The sequence below is a fragment of the Mirounga angustirostris genome, unplaced genomic scaffold (assembly GCF_029215605.1).
Source record: "Mirounga angustirostris isolate CCGP_5_RB_7025 unplaced genomic scaffold, mMirAng1.0.hap1 SCAF_4, whole genome shotgun sequence".
NCBI classification, from domain to species: domain Eukaryota; kingdom Metazoa; phylum Chordata; class Mammalia; order Carnivora; family Phocidae; genus Mirounga; species Mirounga angustirostris.
In genome coordinates, this window is record NW_026991712.1 from 157,976,221 (window position 1) to 158,000,025 (window position 23,805).

Sequence of the window (23,805 nt, forward strand, 5' to 3'; positions counted from 1 at the left end):
GAGGCCACTTTTCACCTGGAATTTCCTCAAGTTTGTAGAATTTATAAGGGACAGAGCTGGGATCTGAACTCAGGACTGTCAAACTTTCTCAGCTTCCCCTGGATGGTGGATGTGATGGTCGGCTGCCATCAGCCCCTGAGGCTGTATGTAGCCCGGTGATTCCCAGGGAGCCAGTGAGAGAGGGAACCAGCCTCATGGATGCTGTTATGGGGTCTACATTTGCCAATAACCAGGCTTGATTTCTGGCTTCTTCTTGTAGCCCCTCCCCAACTCCCTGGGGCCATTAAATCTCACACCCTCCCTGAAGGACATGGTGGAAGTCTGGAGAGCTCCGGAGTAAGGGAGGTGGGTTGCTGAACCGACCATGCCCCCAGAGCAGAGCGGGCACTCAAGGCCAGCCCAGGGGGTGGCAGTGGGGGAATCCGGGCCAGGCCAGACAACCAGCTGACATAGGACTGTCAGGGGGACATCCTGGCACTGCCACTTATTAGCCTGGTGACCTTTGGCGAGCTGGCCTTGAGCTCCCTTATCTGTAAAATGGGAGTAGTGATCATCACTGCCTGACATAGCCCTCTTTGGGGATTTGATCAAGGAATTCATGCAAAATTCTCACCCAGCAGGAAGCACTTGCTTTGTTGGCCACCATCGTATCCCCACCGTGCTGCATAGTCATAGCACTGGGGGCTGGGGCGTGGGATGTGGGGTTACAGCTGGGCACGGGACCAGGCCTGAGCCATAAGGCCGGCGCCAGCCCTTGGGAACGGGATAGTGACACAGTTTCCAGAAACAGGCACGATATCAGAGCAGGCGGCTCTGAGCCAGGGGTTCTGTAGATGATTATAAGGGGAAGAAGGGTTGGTTCGAGAATATGTGGTAGGACTGAGCTTGCAGGGGACCCAGCTGTTGTAACAGGAAAGACGAGGGAGGGGAGAGCCAGACCCTCACTGGGGGCTTAAGTTTAGCACCATTCCACGTGACTCGGAAACATTCATATACAGTTTCCCATGTTCATCCTGTTGAAGCAGAACCAGGGAATGTCAGTGCTGGTGTGATTTTAGAAATGATGATGACTGCTCAGGGGCACAGCAGGGTAAGAGCATGCCTCTGCTCATCTCCGTGCCTCTGTTTCCCTTTTGATCACATGAGAGTGGTACCTTAGATGACCTCTTAGGGTCTTTCCAGCCCCAAAAGTGACCCGTAGGGATTATTTCTGGGGTTTGTTTGGTGTCGGGAAAGGGGCTGTGGGCACTCTGAACAGGCAGTTTGCAGGTGTGAATGTAGCAGGAGGAACCTGACCCCCCTGGCTGATGCACAAAGAATGGGATGGAGGGAGGAGCGTTGGTCCAGCTGCTGTCCCTTTAGTCTCAAGCAGGGCAGTCTCTCTGAGGCACTAGGGTCACTTGCACACCATGGCACTCAAATTGGCACAAGCTGGAAATCTTGCCAGGGCTCTTCCGACTCCAGATGGAGATTGCTTCCTGACCTAAGCCTGCTAGCCCCTGACTGCCCCACTCTGCTCCGGGCCCTGTCCCTCCAATGCACCTGCCCGACATCTGAGCCACAGTGGTCAGAAGCTCATCCGTGCCCAGGGATGGCAGGGGCTGGAATTGGCCTGGGTGCCTTGAACTGTGTATCTGGCATTCCCGTGGCTGGGGGCAGTCGATGGGGAGCTTCCTGCTGAGCTGCAGCCTCCCTTAAGCCCTGCTGTATTGGTGACTCTGCATGACTGGGTTTGCTTCTTTCTGCCTGTTTCCCTGCCTTCGATTCCAATTCTCCACAAGGGTCAGAGCTGCACGTGAACTCCAGACCCTGAGACCCTGACTGGCTATTACCAGTCCACCCAGACCCCCCCTTTGGGCTAAATTCTGTTTCCCAGGACCCTCACGCTGCTGGCTGGGTTCTTGCCTTAAACAGATGCCTCTGCCATTCTTTGAGCTTTAGAGATTACCACTGCTAGAAGCTGCCTGTGTCCAACCCAGGAAGGGCCCTGCTTGGCCCCCTCGCAGGCTTGCCCCACCCTCTGGGTGCTCCTGTCTCCGGGCTTCTTCCTGCCATTGGCCCTTGATGCTGTGGTCCCAGTGGGCTGTTGGGCACACATGACCAGGTCCGAAACTCTGGCTGGGTATTAGGATGCTTTGAGCAGGTAACAAAAATAACAAGTGGCCTAAACAATAAGGATCTATTAACTCCAGAAGCGTGGAGACCGAGTCAGTTCCAAGCTGAATAACCCAGCAGTCCAATAATGTCAAGGGTATGCATACTTTCCAACTTTCCCCCCTCTGCCAACCTCACCACTGAATCTGCATCATCTCAGCCAAGGTCATAGGATAGTTCCAGGGGCCATTTGCAGACAGGGTGGTGGCTGGTGCAAAAGAGGAACATCTTCCCCCCAAATCTCTCTCTCTCTCTTTTTAGCAAGGAACCCCTTTCCCAGAAATGCTGAGAAAAACTTGCCTTAGCTATGAAATGGGAGTCATAGGTCCCACTAGCAAGAATTCAATCACATGCCTGTGCCTGAACCAGTCACTTGAAGGTGGAATCCAACCACCTTTACTGCATTGGACTAATCGTGAATAATAATTATAGCTAACCCTTACTCTGTACAGGTACTCCTCTAGACACTGTACCTGGATTAGCTCATTTAATACTCACAACAACCCCCTAGATAGCTCTTATCCTTTCTTGATAGATGAAGAAATTGAAGCATAGAGAGGTTAAGTAATTTGTCCAAGATCCCAAAGCTAGTGAGTGTCAGAGCCAGGATTTGAACCCAGGCAGTCTGGGGTCGGCATCAAAACGTGTAACTCCAGCAACAGAGAAGAAACAGGGGGAATAACTATTGGGCTCCCAGTATTTAACTTGAACTTTTCCTGTTTGCATTTGGTGCCATTTTGACTTCCTCCTTGTACCCGTTAGGGTTCTTTAGTGTGAGCAACACAAGCTGACTTTAGACAACATGAACAAAAGGATTTAAGTCGGAAGGATGAGAAACTCCAAGAATTGATGGGAAGGCTGGGGAACCAGGCTCAGAAAGGATCCAGGGCTCCTCAGGGGAGCAAAAAGCCAGAAACTAATTGGTAGCAATCTTGCCATGGCCACAGAGAATGGAAGATTCCAGGACCTGAAAGAGAGCATCCAAGTATCTAGCTCAGTCTCATGCCCTCCCCTGGGCTGTAAGGGAGCTTCGGTTTACTGACTCCCAAGACTAGGACTCCCAAGTGAAATCAGGGTCCTATTACAGAAGCAGGGAGACGGGATGCAGAGTGGCCAATACCCAGCAAATGCCCACCAGAGTAGCTCACGATGCCTGTCCCAGACACGACAGAGGTAGTGTGGTACATGTCCCTCACGTCGGGGCAAAAGATGCACAATCTCAACGGCACAGGGACAGCTACTTGGAGGAGGGGACACATGAGCACTCTCTCAGGTCCCCACAGAGGTGGTCTCCCTCTGATATCACCCTGACAGGCAGATGATTCTGTGAAATCCTTCTAGAGGTTTTCTGAGCCACTCTCCTGGGCAACGGCCCCTCCTGGCTTCTCCCAGCTGTTCTAGAAATTCTATCAGTGTGTCTTCTATTCACCAATGACAGGAAACTGGTAACAGCCCCAGAACATTCCTGAGCCTTTCTTTAAGACTGCATGAATAGAAGATCAAGTTGTAGGCTTACCCTCCCCTTGGCATGGTGGGTTTCACGCTTGGCCAGGTCTGTCGCTGCAAATAGCAAACCGTGACTGAGCACCTGCTGTGGGATAGATCGGGCACTAAGCACTTGGCAGGCACTATCTCATTTAACCCGCAGATGGCTGTCATTTTCCTTTTCTACAGATGGAGGAAACTGAGGCTTTAAAAGAATCAATGACTCTCCCTTGGGCACAGCCAGTCAGTAACATAGCAGGACTCAAATCTGATCCAGAGCCCCTGTTTCAGTCCCTTCCCTACACTGTTCCACACCCCATGGCTAGTGGGCCTCTTTTCTTCCTGCTTGGTCTAGGAATGGGATGGGACCTTAGATGGGACATTTGTCCCCGCCTGCCAGAGCCTTCGGATTGCGCTAGAATTGCGGTTGGAGAGGTCAAGCCTTTCCTTACCTCACCCAGGGCCATGGAAGGCCATGGAAGGCCATGGAAGCACAATAATGAGTTCTACTTTTTAATCTTCACAATGAAACCTTGTCTTCACCCTCATGGTTGTCTCTAGAGGACACGGCTCTGCCTTCTGTGGGTGCAGAGCATTCTTTCTGCTGCTCTTGTCGGTGCCCTCAACCTGGCAAAAGACCAGGGACTCTGCGGGTCCCCAGGGGGATGGGTCCGAAGGAGCAATTTTCCATCTGGGCTGCAAGAAGCCCCAGAGGCTCGGCAGAACCCCTTCAGGGGCAGCGCCACTCAGCTTCTCCCAGAGCACCCCATCTTTCCCTGTTTCTCATCCTGGTCTTCAGTGTAAGTTTTATTCTCTAAGACCCTTTGTCAAGAATTCATGGGTCTATTGGAGACGTGGATGCTTTTCCTCCACAAGATTCCACAAGGTTTTCCTTAAACGAAAACTAACACCGTGGCCCCCGGGACAGTTGCCTCTACAGAACCATAGCTTAATGTTCTCTCTTGGGCATCATTTGAGGGCCAATAACCAGGAATAGCCATGGATGCAGGAAACAGTTAAGCATATTGGTAAAAAAATAGAGAAAGTTGTCCCCTATTTTGCGTGATTCTCTTGAAACAAAAGACCCTGGTCACCAAGCCCTCTCAGAAATCTGGGCCAGGAGAGCTTGACCTTCCTTGTTCCCTGGCACCTTCCTACTACCGACAATAGAACCCTCCTATTTTACTCTTTGCTTGGCTACTAGGATGCCCAGAGCTAAGATCCTCAACCGGGCAGCTTTCTTTTTAAAACACGTGTATTTTTCCATTATATCATACTTGCATATTTCTTAAGAATTAGGAAATAAAAACAAGTACAAGAAAGCAAAATAATTTTACTCATTGTGTTTCTATTAAAAAAAACCTGTTAATATTTTCATCTATTTCTTTCTTTTTTTTATGCTTTCTGTTCTGTTTATGTGCAGTTTCATGTGATTTTGTTTGCAGGGATTTTTTCTTTTTACATAAGGGAAATCATCCAGTCTATAAAACTTTGTAGCTTGCTTTTCTCCACCTCACATCACATTCTTAAAGGATGCATAAGATTCCACCAAGGAGTTCAGAGGTCAGCAAACTTGTCTGTAAAGGGCCAGAGAGCAAATATTTTAGGGTTTTGAGCCATATACTATTTTTTTTAAAGATTTTATTTATTTATTTGAGAGAGAGAGAATGAGAGACAGAGAGCATGAGAGGGAGGAGGGTCAGAGGGAGAAGCAGACTCCCTGCCGAGCAGGGAGCCCGATGCGGGACTCGATCCCGGGACTCCAGGATCATGACCTGAGCCGAAGGCAGTCGCTTAACCAACTGAGCCACCCAGGCGCCCCGAGCCATATACTATTTTTGTCTCCACTGTTCCATTCTACATTGTGTACACGAATGGATGTGGCCGTGTTCCAATAAAGCTTTATTTACAAAACAGGCTACCAGTGGGATTTGGCCTGCCGGCTGTAGTGTGGAACCCCCCCCAGTATAGATGTACTCTTGTTTTCATAGACCTGTTGGCCGTTCTCACATGTTAGCACTTAGGTTTGCTTCCAGTATTATAAATGAGGCTACGTGGAATTTGCATAGAATTTTTTTCCTTAGACTATATTCCTGGAAACCAGGATGACTCTGCCCCAAAGTATGGATGTCTGTGAGGCAGAGCTCTTGGTGAAAGCTGTGAAATTGCTTTCCAAAACACTCTGGCAACTTCCACTACCAGCAGCGATGTGATAGCACCCATTCTCCTAAACCCTGTGTGCACTGGGCATTGTCTTCGAGACACTTCCTTTCCCCCTGCCCTGTCCCTTCACATGCGCACTCTGCTTTCGTCTGACGTTCGAGCCTTAGTCTATGCTTTTATTCTTTAATCTTCCTCGTGTTCTGGTTTTGGAAGTGAGCAAGATATAAGCAACCAGGGGGCCCCAGGGAGGCACGGAGTCCTGAAGGTCCAGGGTGGGGGGCACTGGCCACTAGGGCTGACAGCTGCCCTTCTCTGCCAGGTGAGGGACTTCCAGAGCCCGTGGGCCAGGTGGGAGTTGGGAGAGAAAGGAGCAACACGGTGGGAAGGGAAGAGAGTGGCTTTGTCGGTCAGCTGATTCCGGCTCCCATCAGGCTCCATGTTTGTGAGTGTGGGCAGGTTCTGCACCTCTCTGAATGGCTCATGTTGTCATCTGTAGAGGGGATAAAACAGTCAACTGCGCAGGATTGTTATGCGGATTCCACATGATCCTTAATAGCACAACCTCGCACAGTGCCTGGCACGGGGGAAGGACTGCATGTGTCTTGCTTAAGTGGAATTGACTTGAAAGTTAGGGTCTTAGGAGTGACGGGAAATAGATCATATGAAGATATTTTCAAAGAGAGAGAGAGTATGCCTACCACCTGGTGGTCCTTCGAAATGGAATTGATGGATGAATGAATGATTGGAACTTTGAAGCCAAACAGCTCCAGCTTTGTCACTTGTTAGTTGCACGATCCTGGACAATGCACCCCGCTCTCTGTGCCTCTGCTTCCTTCGCTGCAGGATGGGTTTAATAAATAAGGATATTTACGTAGTGTGCACTGATGAGGAAACTGAGCTTGGGGTGGCTCGTTTGTTCAGGGTCGCACAGCGGCCGCGTGGAGAGACGAGGGTGCCCAGCCGCAGCCGGCTGCGAGGGTGAACGAGACAAGGAATGGAAAGTCTCTGACTCGGTAAATGTTTGTTCCTTTCCACGAGCAGGATGCACTGGCAGCCTCGGGTCTTGGCCGGGGAAACCGAGCACAGGGGTGTGCAGCCCCCGTGGGAATGGGGACTGCCTTGGAGGCAGCTGCACGCCGGCTGTGAGTTGCTGGCGCTGGCGCGAGGGGGGACTCTCCAAGGGGGGTTCTCTGGAGACCACCGTCCCCAGGGGGCCGCTTCCCAAGCAGCTGTCTCGCCTCCACGGGGCCCGTCTGCGCTGGGGCCAGAGAGAGAAGGTGACTTTTCGCAGCAGCTTTTTGGCCTCGAGAGTGGAGCCCAGGCTTCTCTGACAAGCCCTATCCCTGGCAGAGGCATCCAAAGCCCACATGAGGGAGAGTGTGCTGGAAGCAACACCCGGCACAGGACGGTCCAGAGGATGAACTCCATCACAGTCAGCTGCTGTTGACCTTGTTAGGCTCATTATCGCTGTCACTATGGACTGGGGCCAGGTACAGGAGGCTTTCTCTCCTCCAGATGACATTTCAGCCACCCAACATCCCTCCAGGGTAGGTGTGAATACCCCCATTTGACAGATAAGGAAACTGAGGCAGGTACAGGGAGATAAGCACGTAACTAGTGAGTGACGGAGTGACAAGTGAGGACTTGAATTTAATTATCTGACTCGAGAGCCCATGTTCTTTTTTTTTTTTTTAAAGATTTTATTTATTTATTTGAGACAAAGAGAATGAGAGACAGAGAGCATGAGAGGGAGGAGGGTCAGAGGGAGAAGCAGACTCTCTGCCGAGCAGAGAGCCCGATGCGGGACTCGATCCCGGGACTCCAGGATCATGACCTGAGCCGAAGGCAGTCGCTTAACCAACTGAGCCACCCAGGCGCCCCGAGAGCCCATGTTCTTAATCACCACTCATATTTACTGCCCTTCGTTGGGCATAAAACCTCTTGGAGAAGTAGAAGGGCCTTTGAGTCCTAGAATAACCCACCTCCTTCCTCCTGGATTTGGCTGTGACCCAGGAACTGGGGGACCCTAGATTCCTTGGGGCCAGAGCTCTGGCTACTCTTTTGACTTGCTCATCCACACTTGACCTCTTTCCAGGGAGTATTTCATCCATTCAGTGACCCAACAAATGGTTTTTGGGGATCTTTCATGCGCCAGGCCTTGCTCTAGGTACAGGGGTGCATCGTGAATAATAATTGTAGCTAACCCTTACTCTGTACAGGTACTCCTCTAGACACTGTACCTGGATTAGCTCATCTAATACAACAACCCCCTAGATAGCTCTTATCCTTTCTTTTTTTTTTTTTAAGATTTTTTTATTTATTTATCTGAGAGAGAGAATGGGAGACAGAGAGCATGAGAGGGAGGAGGGTCAGAGGGAGAAGCAGACCCCCTGCCGAGCAGGGAGCCCGATGTGGGACTCAATCCCGGGACTCCAGGATCATGACCTGAGCCGAAGGCAGTCGCCCAACCAACTGAGCCACCCAGGCGCCCAGCTCTTATCCTTTCTTGATAGATGAAGAAATTGAAGCATAGAGAGGTTAAGTAATTTGTCCAAGATCCCAAAGCTAGTGAGTGTCAGAGCCAGGATTTGAACCCAGGCAGTCTGGGGTCGGCATCAAAACGTGTAACTGCCCTCATACTGTTGTGGCTCCGGTACTTCCTGCCTTCATAGAACTCAGAGGCGTTCTTCTTAACAGGCATGTTCAAACAGCACCAAAATAGTTTAATTCAGTTTTGTTTGTTGAGAAGTGAACTGGGCAGTGAGAAAAAATGATCCTGGATGTGTAAAGTGCTTGCCATCCCAGGGCCAGTGGGGAGGAGTCAGGGTTATGAAAGGGACCTTGTCCCACTCCCCACTCCCCCCATGGCTTTGGCTGCTGTGTGCCCTTTGGCAAGTCTTGTCACCTCTCTGAGCTTCCATTTCTTTACTGTCAGTACCTATTCTACCTGCCTCCAAGCACTTTTGTGAAGACTAGATGACATGACAGGTGGAAACAAGATTTCACAATAGAAAAAAAAGAAAAGCACTGGGCAAGGATTTATTCTTGGACCAGAGTGAAAATTTGGTTAGTTTGATGAATGGATGAATAAATGAATGAATGATTGTTCCTAGCAGGCCTACGGATTGGCTTGGGAGAGATCTGTTGATGTTTTTCAGGATCCCATCAGGTCTCTGTCCTTGGCCATGTCCCTTGAGTTCTTTTGCATCTGATTTTTTTTGTGAGCCTCTGAGACTGTTTTAGCAAACATTTATTAATACCTGTTGAGAGATAGGCCCTGTGCTAGACTCTCTGGGGACACCAAGATGAATCTGGAATGCTCTCTGCCCTCAGGCACTCACAGGCCAGGAAGAGAAATGATAATATGATTAACTACTACTAATAATACTGCCACAAACAATGATGACCAGCAATTATCAAGCATTTACCCCACACTAGATGTTGTGTTGAGTTTTTATATACATTATTTCATTTAATAATTACAACAGTCCATGAATTTACTAAAACTACTGTCCCATTTTACAGATAAGAAAACCGAGTCAGACAGTAACTTACCCAAGTTCATACAACTCTGAAGTTATAGAGCTGGACGTGAAATCTGAGAAAGATGTGAATACCAAGTAATTCTATTATTAGATAGAAACTACTGTGTATCCTATTAAAGGGGCAAGGACAAGCCTCTTAGGGCTCAGAAAGAGAAGGAAGAAGAATGATGGTGGTGGTGGTTGGTGGTGATAGTGATAACGGTGATGGTGATGATGATGTTGTTGATGGTAATGATGATGGCCTTTATGATGATGGTGGTGATGTTGGTGATGGTGCTGTTAATGGTAAGGATGATATTTATGATGATGGTGGTGGTGGTGGTGATGGTGGTGATGATGATGATAATGTTGATGGTAATGATGATGGTATTTATGATGATGGTGGTGGTGGTGGTGATGGTGGTGATGATGATGATGATGATGATGTTGATGGTAATGATGATGGTATTTATGATGATGGTGGTGATGTTGGTGATGGTGCTGTTAATGGTAAGGATGATATTTAAGATGATGTTGGTGGTGGTGAGGATGGTGATGATGATGATGCTATTGATGGTAATGATGATATTTATGATGGTGGTGGTGATGATGATGGTGGTGATGGTGCATGGTGCTCCTGCTGCTGTTGATGGTAGTGATGATGATATTTATGATGATGGTGGTGGTGGTGGTGATGGGAATCACAGGGATGAGGATGATGGCGATGATGATGATAATCCTCTGGTGCCCAGTTGTTGAGCTTCTGCTTTATGCCAGGCCTTCATCTGGTTGCTTTCTACTATTTCATTTCATCCTCATAACAACTTCCCAATGTCAGGATAATTATCTCTGTTTTACTCATGAGGACTGTAAGCTAGAGAAAGGCTGAGTGGGCTCTCCATGGGCAGACATCCAGTCTGAACTGGACTTGAGCTTGAGCATGCCTCACTGCAGAGCCACCACTCTCCCGGGTGTACCAGGGCCCCTAACCTGTGGACCATGGGCCCACCCATCTTAGAGATGCTCCATAAATATCTATTGAACGAATATTGACTGAATGGATTCCTAAGGGATCAACACCTTAAGCCCAGAAGGCATAAATAACATGTCTCGAATGAGTAGGTGTAACCATTATTTAAATATACGTGGTAGTGCTGTGATAACTAAATTACAAGTTAATTGTAAAGTATTACGTTCATTGTGGCTTTTGTCTTATTCTTTATTTGCCCAGTGAAAAGATGCTAAGTGCATAGTTACGAGGAGTTTTGAGAAACGGTTTCACAGAAAAAGGAGTCCTGGTGCTGAAAGTGGTGGGAAGCATCATGCCATCCTGCATGGCACGTGCAAAATGCTTTGCCTGGCGTCTGGCACAGGATCACTCAGAGGAGGGAGGAAACCCACGGGGATGGGGATTGGGAGCCTGGGGCATTTGTCCTGCAGGTGTAAGACCTGAGCTGTCACTCTCAGTAGCTCTCTTTCTGTAAGACCTGACGCCAGCATCTAATAGCTTTCCCAAATGGCTATCCAATGCTCACGTGAATGAATGAATAATGAAAGCAACAATGAGTGAGTTATGACGAACAGTGCTCAGGGAGCCCATGAGGGGATGTTTTCCCCAAGGAGTGCTTGAAAGTGAGAGTTTCTCAGCCTGAGAGCCGAAACAGAATGCAGGGCTGGTGGCTGGACTTGCGGCTCTGCAAGTGGGGTTATGAGGCTGGGGTTGCCTCCCTGGGGGAGTCTGATCTTGACCCGGTGATGACCATGTTGGAAGAGTGGAGGTGACTGGAGCTTGGCTCTGAGGCCATTCTCAGCAGAGCTGTGCTCACCATTTTTGGATGTATTTTTCCAACTCAAGTGTAAGCTGACAGATGGTGGTGGAATAATATTCTCACTTTCTCTACTTCCCACAGGCCTCCCTCCAACACAGTCCTGCAAGCTCTTAGAAATCTCTGACACATCTCAACCATGAGACCACGGCCGGCTTTTGGCAGGTAAGCTCCCCCCATCCCTCCCCATGCATCCCAGGACACAGAGCAATTTCAGCACAGCCCAAAGGCCACTGGGCTGTGCTTGTGGCCAGGAGGTAGGTGGGGATGACTTCAGGCTTGGCAGGAGAATGGAGCCCCCCATTCTGAGGAGATTTAAGGAAAAAGCTACCAAATGTCCGGAGTCCTGCATCTGGCATTTCTGCAAATGGCAGCATATGGCGGTGGGAACGTATCCTGGGATGAAAGCCAGGGAACTGGTTCTGACCCTAGGTCTGCCTTTACTGCTCAGAAAAATCTCCAGCAAGAACCTCCCTTTCTGGGTCTCTGTTTCCCTGTCGGAAAATGAAGGAATGAGACTCAGTGAACGGGGCAGCCCATAAGCTGGCCATTCCAGCCTCCCGCCAAGGCCACGGAATGGCAGAGAGAGGCATGGGGATGCCATTGCGGCTGTCCACCATTTTCCTGTCCGATTGCTCTCTGGACCTCACATCCACAGAGAGCCTGGGCTGGGCTGTGTGTGTGCTGTGCGTGTGCATGGATGCATTTGGGGGCAGGACCTGTGTCCCTTCTAGCAAATTCTGCTTGAACTCAGACTCAGACCTGGATGGTCACTACCCCTCTGCCTGCCCTCTCATGGCTGGGCAGAACACCATGGTCACTAGAGGATGCAGTGCCCAGATGGTCAGGGCAGAGCCTCCCCATGTGCTGAGAGCATGGGCAGGCCCGCAGCAGAATATGGGTGTGAAGATCAAGCTGGGTGAGGGGCAACACAAGGTGGGAGGCACTCATTAGAAAGGAAGGAGTATAGGGCCAAAGCTCATGGGCAGAGCTGCAGGGCAGGCAGGCTGGGACAGCTGCCTGGAAAATGGGGCCAGTGGGGTACCGAGAGCCAGAGATGACTAAGGCATGTCGCCGGACTCAGAAGGTGTCCCATCCAAAGGAGGAGATACTATGCAAATAGCTATGGTACGGGAGGCAGGAGGGTTCCATTCTGTCTGGGTTTGGTGGTAGGGGTGGTTTACAGAAGACCATTTGAAGGTGATTTGACTTGACTTGAACTGGGCTTTGAAGGATGAATAGAAGTTCACCAGATTTTAAAAAAAAATGGAAGAAGGGCATTCTAGGCTGAGGAGACAGCAAGTGCAAATGAGCAGTGGCTGAGATGTGGACAGGTGGGGGTAGAAGTGAGGCCAGGAGAAGTGGGCAGGCCTTCGGACGCCATGCTGAGGGGCTCAGGGTGGGCCCTGTATGATCAAGGAAGGGAGGTAGTCCCAGAGTGGGGCCAGAAGAGGCCTCTGGGCCCCGGGGAGGGGCTGCGAACTAAGAAGAGGTGCTCAGTTGGAACTCACTATACCTGAACAATGGGGCCCAGGGCAGGACACCCCTTGCGGAAGTGTCTGGGGCCCCTTTGGGGCCCTTCAGGTCTCCCCATGCATAGCATCGGCAGACACTCTGGGCCCCCTGTCCTGTGGTGGAGTCCTCTCCGGTAGAGGGCTGCGGGGCTTGCAGTGCCCCAGCTCTCCCTATTCTCCCTCGCCCCATCCCTGAAGACTAGGCCACCCCCCATGACAGCATCCCTTTAAGGACCCAATGCTGTCAGTAAGGCCCTTTCCAGCCTTCTCCTGTCCACGAATAACAAGGTGGCCCCTGTCCTAGAGTCATTTTCTCTGTGGTGGGTAATACTGCACAATTTTGTCCTTTTACAGTTTCCTCTCTTGGCAGAACTCAAAATACTCTCACATCTGTCATCTCACGGGAGCGTAGAAAGAGTAGGCTCCGGGGCCCAGCAGCGCTGGATTCCAAACCTGCCGTGGCACTCCCATGGGGAGCGGGGTTACCAGTCTGAGCCTCAGGGTTTTCGTCTCTAAAACACCTACACCTACTTCCTCAGGTAGTTCCAGAACCTACTGCCCGAGCAGGTGAAAGTCTGGCTCCCTGTCCACTGGACAGGCGGCACTTACCTCCCATGCTTCTCCACCGGCTCGCATCTGTGTGATGGAGCGGGTCTGCTGACAGGCAGGGGAACCGAGAAAGGCCTGTGAGGTTTTGCCTTAAAAGGTGGCGTGAGCACTTAACACCTGTGCCTTTAACAGGCAGGCAGGCCAGTTACCTTGATGTTCCTTTAAAAAGTTCATGCAGCAGAACTTTCCTGACACCCCTTCTGTTCCATGCACCGGCGGATACCGGGAATCCCGACAGGGATTCTGGAGAAGGGACATGTAAACAAGTAAATTGCAATGCACCGTAAGAAAGGAAAAGCGCTGTGGAGGAGGGGTGTGTGAGCCGGCCGGCCGTGGAAGGATCAGGAGGAGTCTGTCAGCTCAGGAGGAAGGGAGGGCGGGGTTCCAGGCAGAGGGACCCGCGTGTACCATGCAGAGCCCATAGGAGACGTCTTGGTGTGGTGGGGCATCCATGTTGGGGTTTATGACGACCAGCCCTGCAGAGCTCCCCGTCACGGGGAAGCATTCAAGGAAGCCGAGCACCCTGCCCCCTTGTCAGCTCAGGAGGGTCACGTCCAGGGCCAGTCTTCACAGTTGAAGAAGAATAGCATCAACAGGCTCCATGTGAAGACCAGATAGGCAGCCTCTAGTGCCAGGCATCGAGGAGCTTCCAAGGCTCTCCTTGGCTGGTGTGGAGGGCGTACGTGACCCACGGCTCTGGAGTGGTCCTGGGGATGCTGTTGCTGCGTCTGTCCTGGGAGCAGGGATAGAGATGGGTGACACTGGGTCCCTGCCCCCAGTGCAGAGAGGGAGGTGGACAGGGCCTCCTATGCCCACGTGGCAGAGCTACTGACGCTGTCACCAGGGGGCATTCACAGAGCTATGGGACCATAGAGGAGGGGGAACCAGAGGGCAGGAGCCGGGGGCATCCTCAGGAGGGAATCTTAGCCAGATGGTAGTCATACAAATCGTTCTTACAACTAATGATTACTTAGCACTTACTACCTGCCAGGCACTGTTCTAAGAGCTTTGGATGGATTTACCCTCAACTTGCACAAGTCCGCAGAGTGTCGTCATCTTCTTGTACAGATGAGGATGACTGATGCACAGAGAGGCTGAGTCATTGTCCCAAGCACGCACAGCTGGGAAGTGGCCTAGCCAGGCCGAACCCAGGCGGTCTGGCCTCAGAGTCCACACTTGAACGGCCTAGGGCAGCCTAACACTAAGCCTTCTCCCAGAACTAGAGGCACTGCCAGGGTTGGGACTATGCTTTGCTCTAGCACAGAGTAGGTACGCCATAAAAACGTGTTCGCTAACAAGAATGCACAGATGCATGGATGAAATGGCCCTGGAAGAGGTGGGGCTGAAAATGAGGATGGGGACAGGCAGCGCAGAGGCTGCAGCTAGAGCAAAGGCCTCGGGTCCCAGCTGGCTTTGCCTCCAGGCACTGCCAGGTCCGGAGCACTGGACCAGATAAAAGAGAGTTTGACCGGCAGCCTCCCTGGCCAACCCTGCCTGCCCGGAAGACCTGGCACCTTCCCCTGCAGCCCTCCCCACCTGCCCTGTCCCACGTGGGGAAAGGGCAGGTGCTGTGCTATTCATGTCCCTGTGCACTCTCTGTCACCCGTTCCCTCCAAGGCTCCCAGGGACTGATCTGGCAACAGGACCCCAAGCCCCCCATCCCCTTCCAGAGGCAGAGAAGGCATGCACCACCCAAGAGGGACCCAGGAAAGACAGTTCAAAACTTGTTCTTGTAAGAAATTGCTTTCTCACGGAGACTTCAAGGAGCAGGTGATTTTCAAAGACCCTTTCTTCAAGCTCTGTGGGCTGCGAATGGAAAACCAGGCTTGGGACCTAGCTCTGTGGCTTCCTGGCTGGGCACCCTCGGGTGATGAATTCGCTTCTCTGTACCCCAGTGGCCAGCTCCATAAAGCGGGAAGAGCAACAACTGCAGAATTAAAGGGGCTAATAAAGTGTGGGCAAAACTCCTGTACAGGACCGGACTCAGGGAACAGTGTTTCTCGGCTTCCTGCTTTGCTCCTGGGGCCTCGGTTTGCTCCATAAAATGAAGGTTGGAAGACATCGATCTTTAACACCTTTAACAGCTTTGACATCCTGGGATTCAAAGTTGCCAACACCAGTCGACTAGATACATAAATATATTTACACACACAGATACACTATGTGCCTTCCGGGTATGCGGTGTAGTCATTTTTATAAACTTAGAATGTATATTAAGTGATATTTAGCATAAATATACAACTTACAGCGGTCTTATGTTTTCTTCTGGTTGCAAAAGTAGTACATAAGTTATTGAGAACATTTTGGAAGGTACCAGAAGAGAAAAAAAAGTTCACCCACTATTTCACATTGAAGACTGAGATACAGCCTCTTCGGCATTTAGTGAATTCCTCTCCCCCACTTTTTCTATGCACAGATTTCTTAAAAATCTATTTGGGATTCTACTCTGCATTCTATTTTTTAACTCGAGCGGAGCTGCTGGAGGAGGCCCCTGGGATGGGCTGCCGCCGCAGGGCCGAGAGGAGAGGTGCGGGAGGTGGTAGCTGACACAGCGGTCCCATGCCCCCCCCAACCCCCCCACCCCGCCCCGGGCGGCCGGCTGGAGGCATCTGACCCTCGGATGTTCCGTGTCTCTAGCGGGGGCACATTCTACGCTAATTTTAGCTTAGCCTCTCAGGCCTGCTGGCCTTGGGGCCCGCACATAATGGACGCCTTATGTAGACAGCTGCCAACAGTGCAGGAAGAAGCGTCCCACCTTAAAATGTTCCCCGTCACTGGCCAGTCCTCTGCTCGGGGAGAACAAGCCGGCTCCCTGTTCCTTCTCCCACCAGGAAGGGGCCGTTGTTGACGTTCATGGCCCAGCAGGCTGGACCTGGCGGGCAGGTGGCCCACCAAACACACGGGTGATTGCTTCTGTGGACGGGGCCGTGTTTTTACAGGACAGGCTTTGATTTGAGCTGGAACAGCTGAGAGATCTCCCGAGAAATGGCTGGGCTGTGTGTTTGCAGCCCGGCAGCAGGGTGTCTGAAATGTCACCGGGTGTGTATATAGAACCTTCTGGAGCCTCGCCTTGATGCTTTACCTTTGTCAAGTATGTACAGATGTACAGTGTCCTTTGACATCCCTTTTTATCCCGATGATGTATGTCTTGGGTGACAGTACTCCCCTGTGACAGGCAGGGGACCTGAAGTGGAGAGGGGGAAGTAATTGGCTCAAGGTCACCCAGCAGATCTGTGGCAGAGACTTGAGCATGAGTGTGGGTCTCTCCCGTTCCAAGTCTGGGACTTTTTCCTTTCATCAGCACCACCTAGGTGAGCTGTTCGACCAAGTCCCTATCCATCTGCTCTGTGTTTCCCTATATTTGGCCTTGTTTTTCCCAAATGAGGTCCTTTCATTTTCACCTTAAAAGTCATACCTGTTTATTTGAAAATACATATACCTAGCTGGTCTGTTTCTATGGCACAGATCTGATCATGGAAGAATCTTGGTTCAAAATGCAAGAAGTCTCTGTTTGGCCACAGCATGAAGCCCACATGCCTCAGGCTGACCTCCAACCTCCACCACATGCTCTCTGCTGGAACCCCCCAAGTCTGGGCTCCTGCAGCACTTAGATCTCTCTCTCGTGGCACCTAGGTAGGGTTGGGAAATTTCCCTTATGATCTGCTTCCTGACCAGAATGGAGCTCCACAGGCGGGAGACCTGCAAGCTGCTCATCTGCATGTCCCTGGGGTCCGCACTGGGCCAAAGTGTCAAGCCCAGTAAATGTCTTGGCCCCCAACCCACAGTCTTTCATGAGAAACCGGATCTTTAATCCAGGCTTAGAAATGAGCCGAGGCCTGCCCAGCAGCTGCCAGCCCAATACAGAAGTGGCTGCTTGGCTGGACTCCCAGGAGAGGCCTGCAGGACCAAGCGAAGAACCCCCGACCCTGTGCAGGCTGGGTAGAAGAAACCGGAAGGGCGTCCCCAGATGTGTGCTGGAGACCATCCCCTGCTCCCATGGCAAACCTTCCCCCCCACCCCTCCACTCTCCCATCCCCTGGCGACAATACAGCCTGTGTCATACATACGCCAGCCTGGACAGTGGCTCTTTGACCAAGTCTGATGCTCTTCAGGAACAATCCATGGGCATTGCACGCTGCTCTGGGGGAAGAACAGTACTCTAGGGACTATGTTGATTTCGTCAGGGCAGGACCCTTGCTCTCCGACTCCAGATGAGACTCCTCTCTGGGCCACGGCCCCTCAGCCTCCCAGACTTGGGTGCCTTCGGAGCGCCTTCGGAGTCCCACGGCCTCGGCTCCAGCCAGTCCTGCGCTTAGGAGCTATGGGCTCCGTCTTGCTGGACGTCAATGTCTTCTTTGCAAAATGGGAGTAGCGAGAGCAGCCTTTCAGGGCTGCTGTATCTTACGGGGATGTGCCTTTCAGAAAGTGTAGTGATGCAGCAGATGCAGCGTGAAGCCCTGCGTCCCTTCTTCTGGAGGGCTCTCAAGAGCTCGAGAGCCTCCCTGAAAAGTGCCCAGGCTGCTCAGTGAGGGTGGTGGCCTCAGGGAGAGGTTGCACGTGGCACATCAGGCTAGCTGTGACCAATTCTTTGATTCTGACATGGGCTTGGGGGTTTAGCCAAAGATGAGAGGGAGGAAAAGAAAAACTCCTCCTGTTTTCTTACGAAAGTCCATGGAAAAGTGAGTGTTTATAATAGAATCCTTTCACTTTCCTTTTAGCTTTCTAGAAAGATGTCTGTCATTCATTTGTCCTTTCATTTATTCATTCATCCTACAGATATGTCCATGGCCCCAACCACTTGCCAGACGTGGCAGGGGATGTGCTATAAGCGGCATGGGGACCCTGCCTTTAGAGGGCTCAGCGTGTAGCAGTCGTTGTAATTTGGGGTGAAAAGTGACATAGGAAAGGCACAGTGTTGAGTGAGGGAGTGGTCATTTCCTGCAGGGCTGGTTGGATATGTTTCCATGAAGATAATGGCACCAAAATGAGCCAGTTAGAAAGCATAGAGGTAGAAGATCCCAGTCTCTAAAGAAATAGAAGCCTAAAATACCCAAGAATAAACTTAAGGAGGTATTGTGAATTGGTCTATAAATTAAATAAAATCCCATCAATTTTTTTTCATAAAATTATTAGAAAGTACCTCCGGAAAAATAAACATGGGTGATTAGCTTAGAAAAAGTCAGTGTTGGTAAAGGAATAGGGCTTTGGCTCAATGGACAGAACAGAGCCCCCAGAAGTAGCCGTAAGTGAGCGCAGCACTCAGAATTAGAGACAAACAGCCAGAAGATTCCTAACGTGCTCTCAAGACAACCGGCTAGCTATTTGCAGAAGAAAAACAAAGCAAAACAAAACAAAACTGGATCCATACCTCAGTCCTGGTGCCAAAATAAATTTCTGGGTGATAAAAAAAAAAAAAAAGCACAAAGCCATAAAGCTATTAGAAGAAAAACAATGAGGGAATGTTTGTATCGTATTGAGAGAACATGTCCTTAAGTGTAAAACAAATCCAGAAGTCATGAAAGAAAATAAGTATAAAGACCCCGTGGACCAAAACCACAATAATCAAGGTCAAAGGGTGATAACAAATGAAGGAAAGTGTCTCAACATTTGTGTGACGGGTAGAAGGTTACTAGCACCAGTATAGAAAGAGCTCATAAATGAAGTGAAGACAGATTGTCAGTAGAAAAACAGGCAGGCAGCTTGTGAACAGGCAATTTGCACGAGACAAAATACAGGGTGTCGTAAGCATAGGAGAAGTGTGGTCCCCAGGAGTCAAAGGATACACATTAAAGAATCAAGATGTATTTCTGGGGCCTCTTTCAAAAAGTGAGAATACTTGCAGAGATGAGGAATGGGTCCCAGGGATACTTGAGCACTCTTTATGGGTTGTGAATTGATACACATTTTCTGAGATGGGTGGTGGATTTAGTAATATGTACCCACATTTTCAAATGTATATACCTTCCACTCGACAGTCCACTTCTGAACAGTAGTCCTAAGGAAACAATAAAAAAATACCTGGAACGGTGTATGGAAGAAGACAGCCAGAGCACGCTGGTTAAGAGTGAGGCATCAGAGGTCAGAGAGACCTGGCTTTAAGCTGTGTGACCCTGGAAAAGTTACTTAACCTCTCTGAGCATCAGAGCCCTCATCTGTAAAATGGGCATAATAATAACATCACCATCATAGGCTTGTTGTGCACTTCATCTAAGATAATACTTAGAAAACTCTTCACAGAAGGCTGTGTCCCTAGTAAGTACTGAATAAATGTTCGCTATTTTATTATTGCCAATGAGGATGTTCATCATAGTATTGTTTATAATAGGGAATAATAGGAGACACCAAATTGGCCATCAGTAGGGAACTACTGGTTAATAATGGAAGAAATGCTCAAAGAGAGGCAGCCATTTGGAGACCTGTATTTATGGACATAGAAGGGTACCTTTGACATGTTCATGTATGACTTTCATCTTAAAAAAAGGTATCAAAAGCATATAGAAGGTATGTTCCCAAAGGCATCAAAGTATACATCTGTGTATCTAGAAAAGTACAGTCAATTCTTGTCATTCAGAGTACTTAATGTTCTATGAAGTTCCCACAAACACTGAATGAGTGAATGCTGAGCCGTTGCTCCTACGGGGAATACAGCATTCAGTTCCTGCGAGCCTCTGGTCACAACATTCTTGTCAACTGATCAATGCATAATGTTATTTTACATGTGTTTCTGTTAAAAACACCTTATGTAATAGATAATGTTGATTCATTAACATTGAGCTCATGGGCAACAAAAATGTCACTAATACCTGAAGGCAGCTTGTCTAACACATGTACTTTTTCTATAAGGCACGTCACAGCGAAATCACCAATGAAAGGCATAAAAAATGCAAAAAAAAAGTCGGCACTAAAGAGAGTGTTAAAGGGACACTTGTTTACATATGGGAGCTGAAACGAGAAGGCAGCATCGTGTTTCTTGACCTCAGCTGGAAAGATGCACATAGGGCAGCTCACATTTTTCACCGCTCTGCTCCTGACTGCAAATGACCATAAAAATACCATGAGTATTGATTTGGGGGGTTACAAATAAATTTTAGTGAGTAGGTGAATTTGCAAATACAGACTCTGAATAATGAGGTTCAACTGTATCTAGAAGTGTGGTTGTTATCTGAGAGTCAGCATTTTTCCCCTTCTTCCTTGTAGTGGACATGTAGGAGTATCAGTCAAAGCAGTGAGTTTTCTTTCTTTTTTTTTTTTTTTTATTTTGGGAAGAAAAACTTGTCATCAGTGGTATTTCATTGTCAAGATAAAAGCCAGACTTGTTAGGATAATGAAAACAGCTATGGCTTTTATCTATTGCTTATGATGTGCCACACACACTTCTAAGCCCTTTACCATATAGTAACTCATGTACTTCTCACCCAAAGGGATAGGTACTATTAATGTCTTCACCTTACAGGTGTGAAAATGGAGGCAAAGAGAGGTCAGGTAACGTGCCCAAGATCCCAGTTAGTAGGAGGCAGAGTCTAGATTGGAACCCAGGCAGTCTGACTCCAGAAGCCGTATTTTCAACCAAAATTCTGGCTGGCCCTGGGTTGCAGAGATGCCCAGGAGCATCTGACCAGGACCTCCAGTCTAGATTGTGGGCGGTGAGAGGGGCACACCAGGCTTTGGGGGTTCATGCAGCGGGAGGCCTTCCCAGCCCAGCCTGAGGGCTTAGAGAAGGTGACACTAGCCAGCACTCCACAGTCTGGCTCCCCTTTCTTTCTCAGCTCCTTACAGGCATGCCCTCTCTCCCACTAGAGCATTCCACCATGAGTCACACCCAACTGTCCCCGTCCTTGAGCCTGCCATGCCATCTTACACTTGTGGGCCTTCTGCCTATCTCCCAAGGCTCAGCTCAAAAGCCATCTTCTTTCTCAAGCCATCAGCAAGAAGCGAGGGCTCCTTCTCCTGGTTGGCCATCTATTTTTGAACTCTATGGCCATTATCTCTACTCCCCCAACCATCCACCAGCCTCTAATGAACTTGTCTCGGAGATCCTTGGATTCCCCAGCACCCAGTATGTTCCTCGCACATTTGATCTATCAGTACAAGTGTGTTGGGTAGACAGGTAAACTAACAGATGGCAATACCTAAGATTCTGAGACCCCCAAGGATCTAAGCAAGCTGGATTGTGACATGGTTGTTGTTGAAGGCCGGCAAGGCTCTGGAGAGTTCTGGAGGGCTGAGCTGTCTCTGTGACCACAGAATCAGGAGGCAGAGCTGCCAGGGCTGTAAGGCCAACATTAGCCACGGTGTTGTTTCTGTGGCTTCTGAAAAACCCCCACCCCAGTGGGAAAGACTAAGAAAGGTCCCATTCAGCTTCTCTTGGCATTTCCAAGGGAAAGGATGGGGTTTGGATTGGCTGGGCCAGGGACATCTTTTCTAAAATAGCTTCATGCATATTCAACTGCTCCCTGAAATAGTCGAGTGGCTATTTTAAGCAGCTTCTACTCAGATGCCCACACATAATGGCATCTACCTTGAGCATGTAAACCAGCAAGAAGCAAAGAAAAGGGTAAGGGAGGACAATGTAAGGAGGCTTTTGATGGAGTTCTACCCCTCCCCCCCCACCCCTTAATGTGTTTTCTTCTCAGGGACTCTCTTGCATGAAATTGAAAGTCATGGTTACTATGACAACTTCCTAGAGGAGTTTTCCCATCCAGTGACCTCACCCACCCAGATCCCAGAAAGCACAACTGCGCAGGGGGCAGTGGTAACTTGGGGTGCGGTAGGAGAGGTGCAAAACGGAAGTCAGTTCATGGACTCCGGAGAGAGCTCCTCGTTGCCCATTTCCTCCTGCTTTACGCACAATTCTAACAGGTTCCAGCAGGCTGGAAGTGGAGGCCGGGGAGGACAGGGAGAGGTGGGACCCGACTGCAGGGGGTTGAGGTTACAAAACATAATCCAGCCGTAGGGGTGAAGAGAGAACAACTCCACAAAGGCAATATTTATTAACAAATATATGCCAGGACATCAGTGTACCCTGTACTATTTGCTGGGGAAATAACGATAAATAAGACATGGGTATGAAATGAACATGTAAATAAACAATTGTAAGTGTATTTATCTAAGCTTTAACTTTGTTTCCCACCCCACCCCCAAAGATTCAAAAGAGAAGCTGGAAATATAATGTAGTAAGTGCCACAGTTGAGGTGAGGACACAGGATTCACGAAGGAAGGAAGCAGGTCTGAGCCACATCTCTGGGGCTATGGAGGCTCTGTTCCATCAGACGAGCTCTCTGGGGCCACATCCCATGTGGTCAGAGACCCCCACACCCCTAGTCCCCTCCCCTCTGCAGGTCTCCCTGTGTCATGACATTGAATGACGTTTGGAAGAAAAGGAGATTGTAAAAGCTTCCCAGGGAGAGGTGCAACTCTGAGAATGAGTGAGACGTTCACTCTGGCATCGCAGATGAGGCATCAGGACAAGGAAATGACCAGGGAGGCTGGAAGCCTGGGTCCCAGCAGGAGGGCTGCGACAGGGAGGGTCTGACTCCAGAGCAGCCGGCTCAGCTAGGTGTCGGGGAAGAAACGGCTTGCTTTACAGGTCTGGATTTATAGTCACACCGTTGCCCCATAATCCCCCAGGAAATGTTCTGTTTTGTTTTGTTCAGGGCACCCTGAGAAAGACAGGAAAGTGTGTGATACCTTTTTGGAAGCTGGTCACTCAGAGGGTTTGGGTGAGAGCCACAGCTGAAGTTCAAGGACGTGAGCTTCGGCTCTGCGAGGGACACCTGGCGAGCGTTACTTCTGAGCTGGCCCCTGTGAAGGCTTCGGGAAACAATCAGTAAGCAGCCTGGTGCCCAGAGGTGGCTGCGTCCGTCCATCCTGTCCATCCCCTGTCGCTCCTCCATCCGCATGCAGCTCCTTTATTCTCCATTTGTTCCTTCGTTTGTTCACTCATTCATTCCTTCAGTTGAAACTACAGACTGGGATGTCGTTGGCATGGATAACGGTTTCTTTGCTGAATTTTCAGGGATCTGTGATACCCCTGAAATTCTAAGAGAATGAACACAGAGTCTGTGTTCATCTTCTGAAGAGAGAGTGCATAGCTTTCAGCAGATTCTCAAAGGAGTAGGGGACCCAAAAAAGGTTAAGAACCACTGAGAGAGATAGGAACTGTTTTATTTTAAAACAAACGGTTTCACCTTTTGGTAGACAAGCAGGGTAAAGGAGTGCTGAGGGAAATCCCTAGTTCTGTGCCAAGCTGCCTCAGGTGACAAAGTGTCCCTGGGGACTCTACCAGGGTCCCCAGCATTGCTGCACACCTAGCGTGAGGACACAATGCAACTGAGCTGGGCGCAGAGGCCTGAGCATCGAGGCAAGGCAGGATCCTCCCCCTACTACTCCTCTCTGTTTCTCCCTCTTCCCAACCACAGTCTCTCTGCAAGGCCCCTTTCCAGCCTGCGCTTGGCAGAAAGTGAGGAGGCCCTTCTGGTTTGGATAGATTTAGAAAGCTGGAAGAAATCTGAGAAAGGAGAAAGCATATGA

At 49.8% G+C, this 23,805-nt stretch overlaps 1 protein-coding gene across 6 annotated transcripts in view; it reads left to right on the forward strand.

The window, feature by feature from the left end:
• The window catches only part of HIVEP3 (HIVEP zinc finger 3), a 449,883-nt gene that overhangs the window by 281,869 nt on the left and 144,209 nt on the right, over window positions 1–23,805 (forward strand). For all 6 annotated transcript variants that reach the window (XM_064589326.1, XM_064589332.1, XM_064589331.1 and 3 more), the window contains one exon: window positions 11,237–11,317. The gene's annotated coding sequence lies outside the window, so the exon portion shown is untranslated. The remainder of the gene's footprint in view (window positions 1–11,236; window positions 11,318–23,805) is intronic.